Here is a 13,699-nt window from a genome sequence, read left to right on the forward strand (position 1 = left end):
CTTTGAAATGCAAACTTTAGGAAGATGTTTCTCATCAGAAGGAGAAAAAAGGAATTATTTGGAAAAGAGTAAATGTAATATCCTGACGTCTTCCTCACAAGTATTAGAATAAAAAGCTTTAGCCATCTGAGCAAGAAATACAATTTGGACCCAGCTGTTCTCTTATAAACTAATGAGTTTAGTATCATACGTGACTAATAGCTAAAATTTTAGACTGAAAGCTGTAAGATCTCTTCTTGAGTCTGCCTATATGCTTACATGTGTCTATATGTGATGTAAATGCATGACTTTATCTTCTAACCTCTGGATGATATCACTAAAATTGATTTGTAAAAGAGCTCAATTTAAATTGCTTAAAATATGTGCTATATAAATTAAAGTATTTCTAAAACTCAAAAATATAAAAACCAATCCAAATATTTGCTTCAAATTCATGTGATATGGGATGTTTTGCAGTGAATAAAAGCAAAGTGAAGTTTGTTGGTTTAATAAAAATAGACATATACTCAGGGTTGTCAACAAATATAATGCAGACATACAACTTTTATTTTCCCTGATTTTATTAGTCAATAAGTTCATGTTATCTCTGTTACAGAGTTTGTAAGAAAACAACAGGATGATGGTAGACTTTGTCTAAAGTCTCACATAGTTTTTGTGGGTAAACTAAACATAATTGTAGGGAGCAAGTGATTTAGGTATTAGTAGAATAAGAGCTCTTAGGTGAACTTTTCAGCAACAGTTATATGTTTACGATATACCTGCTTAAATAGCTTTCCATATCTCTTTGGTAACTTCCACCCTAAGAATTTTGCTGAGTTAAGTTAAATGGTATAAATTCATTGAATATCTAGATCATTTCCAAATAAGATAAAATACTGACCATTAGTTACTAAATATAGGTTTAATCTACTTTTGGCTCCCTGTTACAGAGAAACTAATTATATTCAAGTCTGTTAGTATACATATCTTGTGCCACATTGAAAAACCATACTTTTAAAGGGGGTACATGTTTCTAGAAATTATGAAATGCATTAAAAAATTTACCATTCTAAAGAATACTGGTGAAATATGCAGTTTACAGCTTCTTACTTCTTAGCTTTTGCTATAAATTACAATTTATGTGGGTTAAGAATCCTAATAAATGTAATTAAAACTACTAGAAATAAGAAGGGAAATAATTTTATATGCAAGAAAATATGTGTTTTTTTTTTTTTTCACTAAAGAAAGGTATGAGGTATGGCATGCAATTTGTTGAAGGAAATGGAAGTAATTTTGTCCTAAAGTTTGTTCCAGAATAGGAAAGGGGAGAATAAAAGTCAAAGTAAATGGATACAGAAAGTTGGGAAGAGAGTAAGAGAGAGAATTTAATCTTGGACCATTAAGCTAGTGATAATTGAATAAATTTATTATAATATTTTGTTTTGGTTTGTTTTAATGGGCTTTAACATTAATAGTGTACCTAGGTAAAAGTACAATTAAATTTTTTCTCCCCTAGAAGGACATCTGTTTTTATGGGCTATTGGTCTGATCTTGATAAAATATAAAGGAAAGACTTTCAGTTTCTTAGCTAATCTTGATTTGGAAAGATGTTAGCTGGGTTCTGCAGCCAAAGGCCAAGAAAGAATTCTTGAGACCTCTTTGGTGCAAAAAGGCGATTTTTTTAAAACACAGGGACAGGACCTGTGGGCAGAAATAGGTGCAGTAGGGTCATGAGGAGTATCCAATTATATACTTTCAAGTTGGGAGGGGGTTAGGGATAGCATAAGTCTGTAAGGAATTTTGGAAGCAAGGTTTCTAGGACCTTGAGGGGACTACATATTGTTAGGAAAAGGTCATTTATTACTGGCTAATAAAACCTTAGTCATGAGACCCTCCAGACGTTTATCATGTATCGGTGGGTCATATGCTTGGGCGATGACTGCCAACAAGTATCCTGGGGGTAGAGATAAAGGAAGTTCCCAAAGGAATTTTTAAGTTAAAGTAGACTTAACCGATCCTGGGAGTCCAGTTAAGACTGCCTTTTGCCCTTAGCAAAGTATCAACATTGAGGCAATTGAGTTCCTAGAGGAAAGTCACTCTGATGGTTTCAAGGATTTGTCAATGGGCTGTAAGTAGTAAGGAAATTTAATTTTTCTTTTGCCTTTGCTTCCCACAACAATCATACTAGAAAGCAAAGAGTTTGTGTTTTCTCAAAATAATTTCCTGTACTTCGTTTGTCTTTATCACATCTTTGATTGCTTAAGAAAACTGAATCTTCTCAGTATTAAAAAGAGCTAAGCTTTGTTCCCAACTATGTGTCCTATGTATCTGTATTGCCTTTAAAAATGTTTGTCGGGGGTAGCCCGGGTGGCTCTGCGGTTTAGCGCTGCCTTAAGCCCAGGGCGTGATCCTGGAGACCTGGGATCCAGTCCCTCGTGGGGCTCCCTGCATGGAGCCTGCTTCTCCCTCTGCCTGCGTCTCTGCCTCTCTCTCTCTCTCTCTCTGTCTCTCGTGAATAAATAAATAAAATCTTAAAAAAAAAAAATGTTTGTCACTTTGCTAAATATATAAAGTATTGTTTCTAAATGATCTGTGATTCTATTTAGTCATGTGCCCAAACTTAATATTTTTTAGAAGATTCATTTATTTGCTTATTCATGAGAGATACAGAGAGAGAGGGAGAGGGAGAAGCAGGATCCATGCAGGGAGCCTGATGCGGGATTCCACTCCAGGACCCCAAAATCATGACCTGAGCCAAAGATAGGCACTCAAACACTATGCCATTCAGGTCCCCCCAAGCCTTTTAATATTTTTGACAAGTTTCCCCAAATTAAATTCTAAATGAAGTCATTTGACCTAGAACTAACTTTGAGATGTTTCAGAGGGTCTTTGGAACATGTTAAAAGAATCATTCTCTCTCCTTGGAAAAAGAGATTTTAAGCTAGTTAGACTTATTTACTATGTTAAATTACATGGGAAGCACTGCCAAATAGATGATGCTAAACTTTCTTAGATTCTATTTGCATGGATATATGTTATTAATATTAGAGTTCCAGAAATTGTATGAAATTTCTAGAAATTGGTATATTCTGGTGTAAAGTTTTCATCTGTAATTATACTTATTGCCTTAAAAAGCATGTCATGGAAATTATCAAATTTCTTTGTCAATTATATTGCAATGAACTCTCATCAGAACCTGAGCCAGAGCTATTTTTAAGTGTTTGTCATTTATTGACAATTTTTGTTTTATTCCGATGCTTTTGAAAAAGTGCTTAATCCTCAAGGATATTCAAGAAATGGACTCTGACAGGGGTACCTGGGTGGCTCAGTTAGTTAAGTGTCTGCCTTTGGCTCAGGTCATGACCCTGGGGTTCTGGGATCAAATTCCATACCAGGCTCCATATTCAGAGGGCTCCCTGTTCAGTCTGCTTCTCCTCCTACCACTCCCCCTGCTCATGTTCTCTCTTTCTCTAATAAATAAAATCTTAAAAAAAAAGAAAAAAGAAGGACTCTTACAGGTACTTTGGAATACAGCTTTCCAATCATTTCAAGACCAGAAAACTCTACTGGATAAGAATTTCCAGAACCAATAGAAAACCATGGGGCTGAATAAACTCATGAAACAGAAAATACTTATGACTTTGTTTGAAACATTGTGATTCTTTAATATTTTGTTTTTTCTAGATTTAAGGAATTTTTTCTCTTTTCCATTAAGCTAAGTATGAATTACAGCATTATATAGCATGCCTTTGTGAACAAAGATGAAATAATTACTTTTCTCCCTATCTGTTCCCTCTAGTATTCAAACCTTTTAGTGATTATTCTTATTTTTAAGGTGATATATTTATATGCATAAGTTTAAGCAGAATCTGTTCTTAGAATGTGTTTCCACAAACTGGACATATTATATTATTAATGCTTCAACTGGAATGTCATTTTTGAGAATATACATAGAATTAAACATTACCAGACAGCTTCAAGGAACTAAGTTTCACTTTATGGAGCCAATAAAACTCCTTGGAAAAGCAGCATGGTGCCTTGCTTACAGGAATTCCAGCAGTCTTACCAGATAAATAAGAAAGGTCACTTTCTGGAAGGTTCAGAATCCTTAGGATATTTTTGGGACCTCAAGAAGAGAGAAATTAACCCAAATCTCTAGGCACTGCAGGCAAAGTCTGATGGTGAGTTCTTGGCTTGGCTTCTCAGCCTCAAGGCTTTTAAAAGTTCAATCTAAAATTCAGTATGAAAGTTCTAGTGAAGCAGACCTAAAAAGAACCTGTATGTTCAATCACTATTCTTCCAGCACTTACATAAATAATCAAGTCAGGTTTAGTAAGACTAAACTTATTTTGCAAACAAATTAGTCCCACTGTGATTATTTTTGGTAAAAATTAGGGTGTTATAGAGAAAATTATGTTTTAGTAACGTATCTCTGTGTATATTAGATTCTAGTCCAGTTCATTATCTTAGAAATTTTGTCTTCTACCTATAAATTGGACCAGATCCTGAATTCTAACAATTTCCTCAAATACCTCACTACAACTCTCCAAACTACTTTCCAGTCCCCCCATCCTTCTAATTTGAAATGACCAAGAAAAAAAAAAAAAAAAACAAAAAAACTGCCTTTTTCCCAAAGCTCTTCAAACTGAATGTGAACAACTTGATATAAACTTAAGAAAAATAATCACAACAGCTCATACAGACAACCCTCTGTCCCTGCTGATATGTCAGCCACTCAGAAAGTTCAATTAACACCTGACATCATCACAGACAGTCAAACTTTGAAAGATGATTTGAACCTGACATACAGAAATCTCAATTGGCTGCCCCCTTGTCTCACAAACTGGATTATAGTTTGTGGTAATTGTTAAACCTTGTTTATCTTTTTCCATAGAAATACTTCTTATTAAATACCTGATTGCTAGCACAATAAAAGACTAATTTTGGGAGCCCATCTATAAGACCACCTCTTAAAAGGAAACAGTAGTTTAATTGAACTGACCTATTTTCAGGACTCAGACATGGGTTTATTTATTTATTTATTTATTTATTTATTTATTTATTTATTTATTTATTCATAGACACACAGAGAGAGAGAGACAGAGACACAGAGGGAGAAGCAGGCTCCATGCAGGGAGCCCGATGTGGGACTCGACCCCGGGTCTCCAGGATCACACCCCAGACTGCAGGCGGGGCCAAACCGCTGTGCCACTGGGGCTGCCCTCAGACATCGGTTTAATGGAATAATGGAGCAATCTATCAACTCAGGTTCTGGATTGTGAAACTTCTGGGGAAGTTTCAAGGTGAAATTGAAAGGAAGCACAATTTGCCACCCCAAAATATGCTTCTTTGGCACATCTTCAGCTGGTAAGTTTTAAGGAGCTGCAGACATATGGAAAGCTCTGAAAACCAAGTAGAAGCCACCCTTTTGTAAAGGTCATTTATATTTATAAGAGAAATCTCCATTTGAAAGGGTATCTGCCTTTCTGTACCAAGAAAAGGGGATAACCACATCTCTAGAAACTCTAATCAAGAGAGAAGGCACAGACTCAAATCTGCGTTAACAACCTCACTCTCCTTCACTGTGTTCTTCTTGGTAATCTTTCTCAACTGGCCTCTCTGACCCCCAACATCTTTCTTCTGTCTTTACCTGCAGATGGTATTTAAGGTGATGACTTGGGCCATTTCAGGAGTCAACTTAGTTTTCCTAGGTATCTCCTGTGTATATAGGAGGTATACATATTACTAAAATTTTGTTTTTCTCTGGTTAATCTTTCTTTTATTACAGAGGTTCTCAGCCAAGAAATTAGAAGGATAGAGGAAAAATTACTCCCTCACCTCATCTCCAGGTTGCCCCCACCCCAATACACACACTAGGTATTCTTAAGTTCCAAAGAATGAGTCAAGTGCTTAAGAAACTTTTTGATGGAGCAAGATCATTATGAGGGCTAATGATCTTTATGGATATTATCCTTTTGTGTTGCTAAATCAAGTACAAGTTGAGGGTTGTCACAGAATAGTAGATCTCACAAGAAAACCAAAGGAGAAAATAAACCAATTAAATCTGATAGCCCAATGAAATAAAAGCTCAACTATGACAAGATAGACTAGCCATCAGGTGGTATAGTGGGAAACAAAACAAAACAAAACAAAACAAAACAAAAAAACAGCCCATAGCCATACCTGTGGTATGGCAAAATTTGTCATTACTGTTTCAATTTAGTATATATATAGTTTCATGATTTCTGCATATTGAAAAAGTAATGTTTCTAGAGATTTAAAGTGATTTTTAACTTTAAAAGAAAATATATTAATATTAACTTATGCTAACAAAGTTGGGTAACAAGTAGTTGTATATAAATGATTTAATGTTAAATACAAATAACCATATTAAACATTGTATTAGTGTACAGTAGGATTTCTATAAATTCTTAATATATACACACAGAAGTTTATGTGCTGCTGAAGCAAACACTACACACGAAAGTTAATACATTTCCATCTTTTTGAAATACATTTCCATCTTATCCTAACTTCTATAAGTACAAATAGTAAACAAAAGTAGATTGTTTTGTACTTGTATCATGCAGTTGTGTGTGTGTGTTCAGAGACTGTGTTTTGATGTATGTGTGTGCGTGTGTAGTTTCAATACATTTGTATATATTTGAATAGTAAATTTGCTTTTCCAGATTTTTCTTGATGATAGACCACATTAAAGGAAAACAATGCCTTCCTTAGATGTGAATTAATATAAATCTACAAAGATATATATGTTGACCAAGTACCTGAGCAAAGTCTTAGAACTTAAATAAATTATGTTACCAAATGATCTATCACAATTTCTCACTTAGGAAATGAATGGTACGCCCTGGAGCACTGTCCTGGCGCACTGTCCTGGCAACAGCACCATCCCAGAGAATAGCAAGGGAGCTGGATAAATCAAAAGCTTAGCTCTTGGCTGGGCTTCCCAACACAGCTGCTGAACAAACTCATCTTAAGAGAAGCCTATAACTCAAGAGATAAGGGTTTGGAACAGAGAAAGGGAAAGATTTATTTTGGGTGCCTGCAGCTAAGGGAGGTGGTAGGGTCAAGCCTTAACAATCAGCCTCTCAGCCCACAAATGCAACACCTAGAGTTTTATAGAGAGGTTAGAGGGTAGTGCAAGAGATCAGGCAAAGTGCATGTGATCATGGGTAAGGGATCATCTTTTGTTCAGTACATGATCATGGGCAGAAAAAGGGGTATTCTAAGTATTCCATTGCTACTAGGGTTTTTCTGGTCTGACGATCAGAATGTTCCATTCACTATCAGTGCCTCAAGAAAATGTCTGTTGATGATTGGGCTCATAGTTAAGCAAAAGGGCTCACTGACAATTATGGTGAATAACTGCAATTCTATAATGTATCACAAATAGTCATTGACATATGCCCTTAGAGCATATGTCATATTTTCTTCCATAGGGTAGTAAAAATTCCTTCAGACAAGACTCCTTGTCATGTAATATCCACTTAGCACACTGGAAAGTCCTAAAAAAAACTTCTAAATTCATCTAAGAAAACTCTGAGGGATGCCTGGGTGCCTCAGCAGTTGCATGTCTCCTTTCAGCTCAGGGTATGATCCTGGAGTTCCAGGATCCAGTCCCGCATTGGGCTCCCTGGGAGGAGCCTGCTTCTCTGTCTGCGTCTCTGCCTCTCTCTCAGTCTCTCATGAATAAATAAATAAAATCTTATATATAAAAAAAGAAAACTCTTAGAAATTTGGTAATTAAATCTAGATTTCCTACAGAGGTGGTGAAATAGGCAGAAGTCGATGTGGGTTGAAAGAAATTTTCTTTTCAACAAGTATCAACTTTTCTCTTTTATCAACACTATCACTAAATCAACATATTTTTCAGCAAATGTGATAATCATTATTACTAATTGAAGGGGAACAAAGATTTGCCACCCAGAATATGCCTTGTTAGCATAAGAATTATCTTGAGCTGAGTATTTTTAAGAAACAGACATAGGTGAAGCTCTGAAAATGGAATACAAATTACTGTTCTATAAAAGAAGCTACATGTATAAGGGAAATCCTCATTTGTAAAGGTGTCTCACTCTACCAGGAAGAGGACAACTCTCAATCTCTAGAAACTCTTATCAATGGAGAAGTCACAGTCTTAAATCTGCATAACAGCTTTACCCTTGTTTACTATTCTTTTCCTGGCAACCTCCCATAACTAGCCTCTCCTATGCCCCTAACCTCACACCATCATCTTTTGTCTTTAGCTGGAGGTTATATTTAAGATGGTGACTTGGACCATTTCAGGGAGTTACTCAGTTTTTCTGGGTATCTCCCATCTATAGAGGAGGTATACATGTCACAAACTTTGTTCTTCTCCTGTTTATTACAGGTAAGACTCGGCCAAGAACCTAGAAGAGTAGAGGGAAAGTTATTTTCCTTCTCTACATAGGCTATATAAAATTTGTATGTCTGTGGCTCTTTTATTGTTTTATTTTGATGAATATTTTTACAATTACAAGAGCTTTTTTTTAACACCCATCCTTGCTATTTTTCCCCAAAGGATTTCAACTATAAATTCTCTTAACAAAAGGACTATCAGTTAAGTAATACTGATTCTGCACAGTCAGAGCTGAAATAAAAACCTGGAGGCATTCCAGGAATGATCTGGCTCCTAGATAAAAATTCAGGATTTTAGGAGGAAGCATTCAATGCAATATTATGAAGGAAACTGCATGATGGTACTCATGTTTTAAAATCACTGGTTATCTGAGTTGATTTGCATTTAATGCTTTGTTCTAAAAGGCACAAGGTAGCCATTTTGAAATATTTGTTATGTATAACAAAACGATACAGGATAACATAGAATAATAATATGCACTTTTTTATGTGAGTGAAATAAAACAATGCATACTTATTTGCTATAGATTTTCAGGATTAATGTAATGTAATAGTCTTTTAGTTAACCTATTCATTTATTTTTTCACCAAGTAACTACTGAGTGCTTTCCGTATTTGTTGGCTTTAGTGGCATACCTCCCATATCCAATGAAGTCTAATTATACATTTAAAGTATCTAAATTCACTCTGCCTGCTGGGAGAAGAGTGGTACAGGAGAGAGGAGGCTGACAAAGTGTATGCAAAATAAAGAGAGAGGAAAGTGAAATCAATTTACATGGTGTGGCTGATCAGACCTCACTTTCTTCTCAGTGCTTCTGCTAAGTGGAAATGATAGGAGGAGCCTGAGCAGGCTGTTCCCTCAGGCTGTCTGTGTTCCTTTAGTGTGAGTCTCTTGATGCAGGGGTTCTGATTCTAGGGTATTATGGTACAGAATGCATTTTTTTTTTCATGCCACATGGCCTATAAATGAAACCCACCTTTCTTACCCAGGGCTGCTGCTAAGACAAAGCAATTTGTTCTAATTGACTGAAAGTCTTTGAGGGGTGTTCAAGGAGCATATCACAAAAGGATTTCTCACTAAATGTGATTTTTACCTCACCACCTTCAAGTCTTACATCTCACCCTGAGATTGCTCTAGATCACCGTTTAAAATTTCCTATCACAGTCTTTTTTTTTTTTTAAGATTTTATTTATTTATTCATGAGAGACACAGAGAGAGAGTGAGAGGCAGAGACACAGGCAGAGGGAGAAGCAGGTTCCATGCAGGGAGCCTGACGTGGGACTCAATCCCAGGTCTCCAGGATCAGGCCCTGGGCTGAAGGCAGCGTTAAACTGCTGAGCCACCAGGGCTGCCCTATCACAGTCTTTCTTGACCCTTAACCCTACACTCACAATTATCCTTTCACTGTGTTATTTTTCCTGTCTATATTGTACTTAGCACCTTCTAACATATTATACTTTAATTATATTTATTATTTATTATAAGTATGCTGTCAAAAAATGCAGGCTTCATGAGGGAATATTTGTGGTTTCATTAAAAGATGTATCCCAAGTACCTAGAACAGAGTCTGGCTTTCATGGGGCACTTAATAATATTTTTTGAAGAAATGCATGTATAGATTTTAAAAAATGATACCCTTAAAACTTTACCACTGAATAAGCTGTGATTCTTCCACTAAGTATTAATAAGTACCTATGGCAGATGATCATATTTCTTGTGTTTTTAATTGATGTTTTTGTCTGAAAGTTATCCTTAATGTAACATGAAAAACTGTAGCTTAAAAGAAAACCTGGAATATATCAGTTTTTAAACTTGATTTTTCAAGTTTATGAGAACAAACAGAAATACTTGGTATAAGTAAATATAAATAAATGAAGTATGTGAGGAGAAAGCACTCATCTGCTAAATGCTGGGACACACTGACATGATCAGAAGTGCTGAATTTATGAAAAAATAACTGCAATGAATAGATCCAAAATAGATAGCTTTAACAAACAATGGCTTATTAGCAACTGGATGAAAAAGCCTGATTGATAATTATTCAATTCTTACAATTAGGTTTAATCCATAGGCTGACATAATATAGTAACATAACACAAAATACTCTCTTGCTCTAATACCTAATAAAACAATTATGGTAAAACTAATCATTCTTACTCCTTACTGATGAACTATTCTCATATTGTTAGAATTCCCTGGACACTATTAACTGTATCAGGAGGGTCTCCAAAATTAAATCTAAGAAAAGTAGCATAGACTGAGAATACACAGACAACTGCATTGAGTTTTCCTTCCAAATGTGTATTCATAATGCAGCTAATATTATTTTTCTAGCATGTAAGTAGAAAACTTCATTTATAAAGCAAACCCCACACATTTAACCTGTGTTAAAATGTTTGAAAAATATATACTGGTATGATCATACTTCTCTAAACTGAGTTATGCTTCACTCACACATGACTCAGACAAAATATATGTGTGATGCCCAATTCAGTCAGTTTTAAATAGACAAATGAAAACCATTAATAATATTAAGAGTAACAGTGGTTAATAATATTTGATGAAATACCTGATAACGTCAAAACTCTTAAAGAAATATGAACAAAAACATTTGCAAGTTCAAAGCTAATAAACACTTCTTATTAAATATGTGTATAAAATATATGCTAATTAAGGGAAGACTCCTCTAGAGTCCCTGTGATTGTTCTTAGTCAAGTTCAGGCCTAATTAAAAAGAAAATTTATACTTAAAGTAAATCAGCTACATTTAAAATGATAAGCTTCTGTTTTTGGTTTTTTTTTTTTTTTTTAGCTTCTGTTGAACATCAAAAAGAAGTAAAAAAAAAAAAAAAAAAAACCCAAAAACCTCTGCATATAGATGCCAAATTTTAAAAAGTACCTGAATTTTTGCCCTGTTAGTACATAAGATCTTCACTGCATTTGCTTATTCATTTCCAATTATTTAAACCAAAAATTTTATTTCCAGAGGGCTCCAACTATAATGATATTTATAGATAGTATAAATTCTATGCTGAAGCATTTATTTATACAGTTGATGTAATCAGAAAAATCTCTACCTCTTAGTGTAATCCTGCAATTGGCAACATTGCTACTTGACTGTATCTAGTTTTAACAACACAATGACACCTAAGAAATTATTCTTTAATCTTTTAATAAACTAAGCCAGTGTAGACAGAAGAAGGTGAAAGCGGTTAAATTAGCATTGATTATTGAAGACACATTCATCATTTATTTAACAATCTCTCTCATTATCACAAGAGCTATTTTGTTTATAGGTCCTTGCTGAGATACTCTGTTTTTACTTTTAAAAATTTTTGTCTTTTGCATTAGAAATCAAAGCACTCTGTACAGTAACATTAGTTTCAAGATTCCTGATAAATCTGTTATATAGAAGTTTATTGTATGAATCTTTGAACTTATTCACTGTAGTGGATTTTCAGAAATTTATTTTAATAGTTTTCATTATAATTAAAGTCTTTCAAGAATTCTACTTCCTATTTTAAGCGAAATGTTTAGTAACAACTATCTTTCCAAGAAAATTATACTAAAAGATACTGGTAGTCTCTTTTATTCTGACATTTATATAGAAACATGATCCATACTGATCTATAAAAAACAATTTGTGACTAATACTGACAGCTTTAGAAAATAAGCAAGAGAGTATAAGAATCATTGATAATGTACAAGATTTTTCATATTTTCTCTGGCAAACACTATTGCAAATTGTTAAGTAGATATAGCATATATGTGAATATATATTTATGAAAAAAACAAAATGTCAGACTATTTCCTGAGAAAATTGTGAACAAATATTGTAAGTCAAAGGATAATTGATTATTCTTATTGCCTAAGAAAAAGTAAAAAATTTACGAATAGATAATGAAAAGTATAGAAAATACATCCCAATCATAGAAAATACATTGTTAATGAGCCACATATTCCCAAATAGTCACACAGTTTATCACATTTCAAATGCTTTTCTTATTTCTCATTTTGCTTTTTAAAAATATTTCCCCACCCAGTGTTTTCCATAAAAAATGTCCCAAAGTCTATTAGGACAATTACGTCCAGTTAGTGGCGTGATATTCTATATGCATATCTTTGATAATTCCTTTCTGATTCTGATGATTTATATCCTAGAATCTATCACCAGGAAGTGTAAAATATGAAAACTTTATTTATTTACTTTTTTTTTTAAATATGAAAACTTTAGAACAGATTATTATTCTATGTTAACAACTACCTAAATCATACCAGACACTTATACAAAGGGATCCTGAAAGGACTCATTACCAAGAAATTGTTATTCTTAGCCTTAATTCAACTGAGTAAAATACATTAAACTCTCATTGTCAGATATGAAGAGAAGATAGGAACAAAAAAGTTTTAATAAGAATTAACTATGTTCATGGCTCTATTTTAAATTTTTATTTACGTATTTAAAGAACTATCTAGATTTGATATAACAAATCTCATAGAAATAAGAACATCATGGGTCATAGAGAGGCAAATACACGATACTGTTTAGTTATTTCCCCACAGGTACCATTCGTCTCTTAGCAACTATTTCTCACTTGCAGTCAATAATATTGCTAGAGATCTCACATTCTATCCTTATATTCAGTCCTTTAGAAATTTGGTGTTGGGGTGTTTGGGTGTTCAGTCAGTTAAGCATCTGCCTTCGGCTCAGGTCATGAACTCAGGGTCCTGAGATGGAGTCCCATATTAGGCTCCATGCTCAGCGGGGAGCCTGCTTCTCTCTCTGTCTCTTGCCTTGATCATGCTTTCTTTCTCTCACTCTCTCTCAAATAAATAAATAAAATCTTAAAAAAAAAGAAAGAAAGAAATTTGGAGCTGAGTCTCCCAAACATCATTTCCTTATTGAGTAAACTGGGATATTTGAGTCCCAATATGTGTTTTCCTCTTTCCTTATTTAAGAATATATTACTTTTTAATAACTAGGCTTCCACAAAAGAGCATGTGGTACTGAACAAATAACTTCACTTTTCTGGAACTTATTTAACTTTTAATTTTCTTATGTTGGAATACGATTTAATGGAAACTATTAATTTATCAGTCTTATTGGATAACTGGCTTGCAGATTTATTTTATTTTATTTTTAATTTTTATTTATTTATGATAGTCACACAGAGAGAGAGAGAGAGAGAGAGAGAGGCAGAGACACAGGCAGAGGGAGAAGCAGGCTCCATGCACCGGGAGCCCGATGTGGGATTCGATCCCGGGTCTCCAGGATCGCGCCCTGGGCCAAAGGCAGGCGCCAAACCGCTGCGCCACCCAGG

General features: G+C 34.5%; 1 protein-coding gene and 1 long non-coding RNA gene across 4 annotated transcripts in view; one reads left to right on the forward strand and one right to left on the reverse strand.

The window, feature by feature from the left end:
* CCSER1 (coiled-coil serine rich protein 1) overlaps window positions 1-13,699 on the reverse strand; it is a 1,364,327-nt gene that overhangs the window by 638,442 nt on the left and 712,186 nt on the right. The window lies entirely within an intron of this gene.
* The window catches only part of LOC111093611, a 46,390-nt gene that overhangs the window by 8,802 nt on the left and 23,889 nt on the right, over window positions 1-13,699 (forward strand). The window contains exon 2 of the long non-coding RNA XR_005382852.1: window positions 5,061-5,346. This is a non-coding gene — a long non-coding RNA (uncharacterized LOC111093611). The remainder of the gene's footprint in view (window positions 1-5,060; window positions 5,347-13,699) is intronic.

This window comes from Canis lupus, chromosome 32, assembly GCF_011100685.1.
Source record: "Canis lupus familiaris isolate Mischka breed German Shepherd chromosome 32, alternate assembly UU_Cfam_GSD_1.0, whole genome shotgun sequence".
Taxonomy (NCBI): domain Eukaryota; kingdom Metazoa; phylum Chordata; class Mammalia; order Carnivora; family Canidae; genus Canis; species Canis lupus.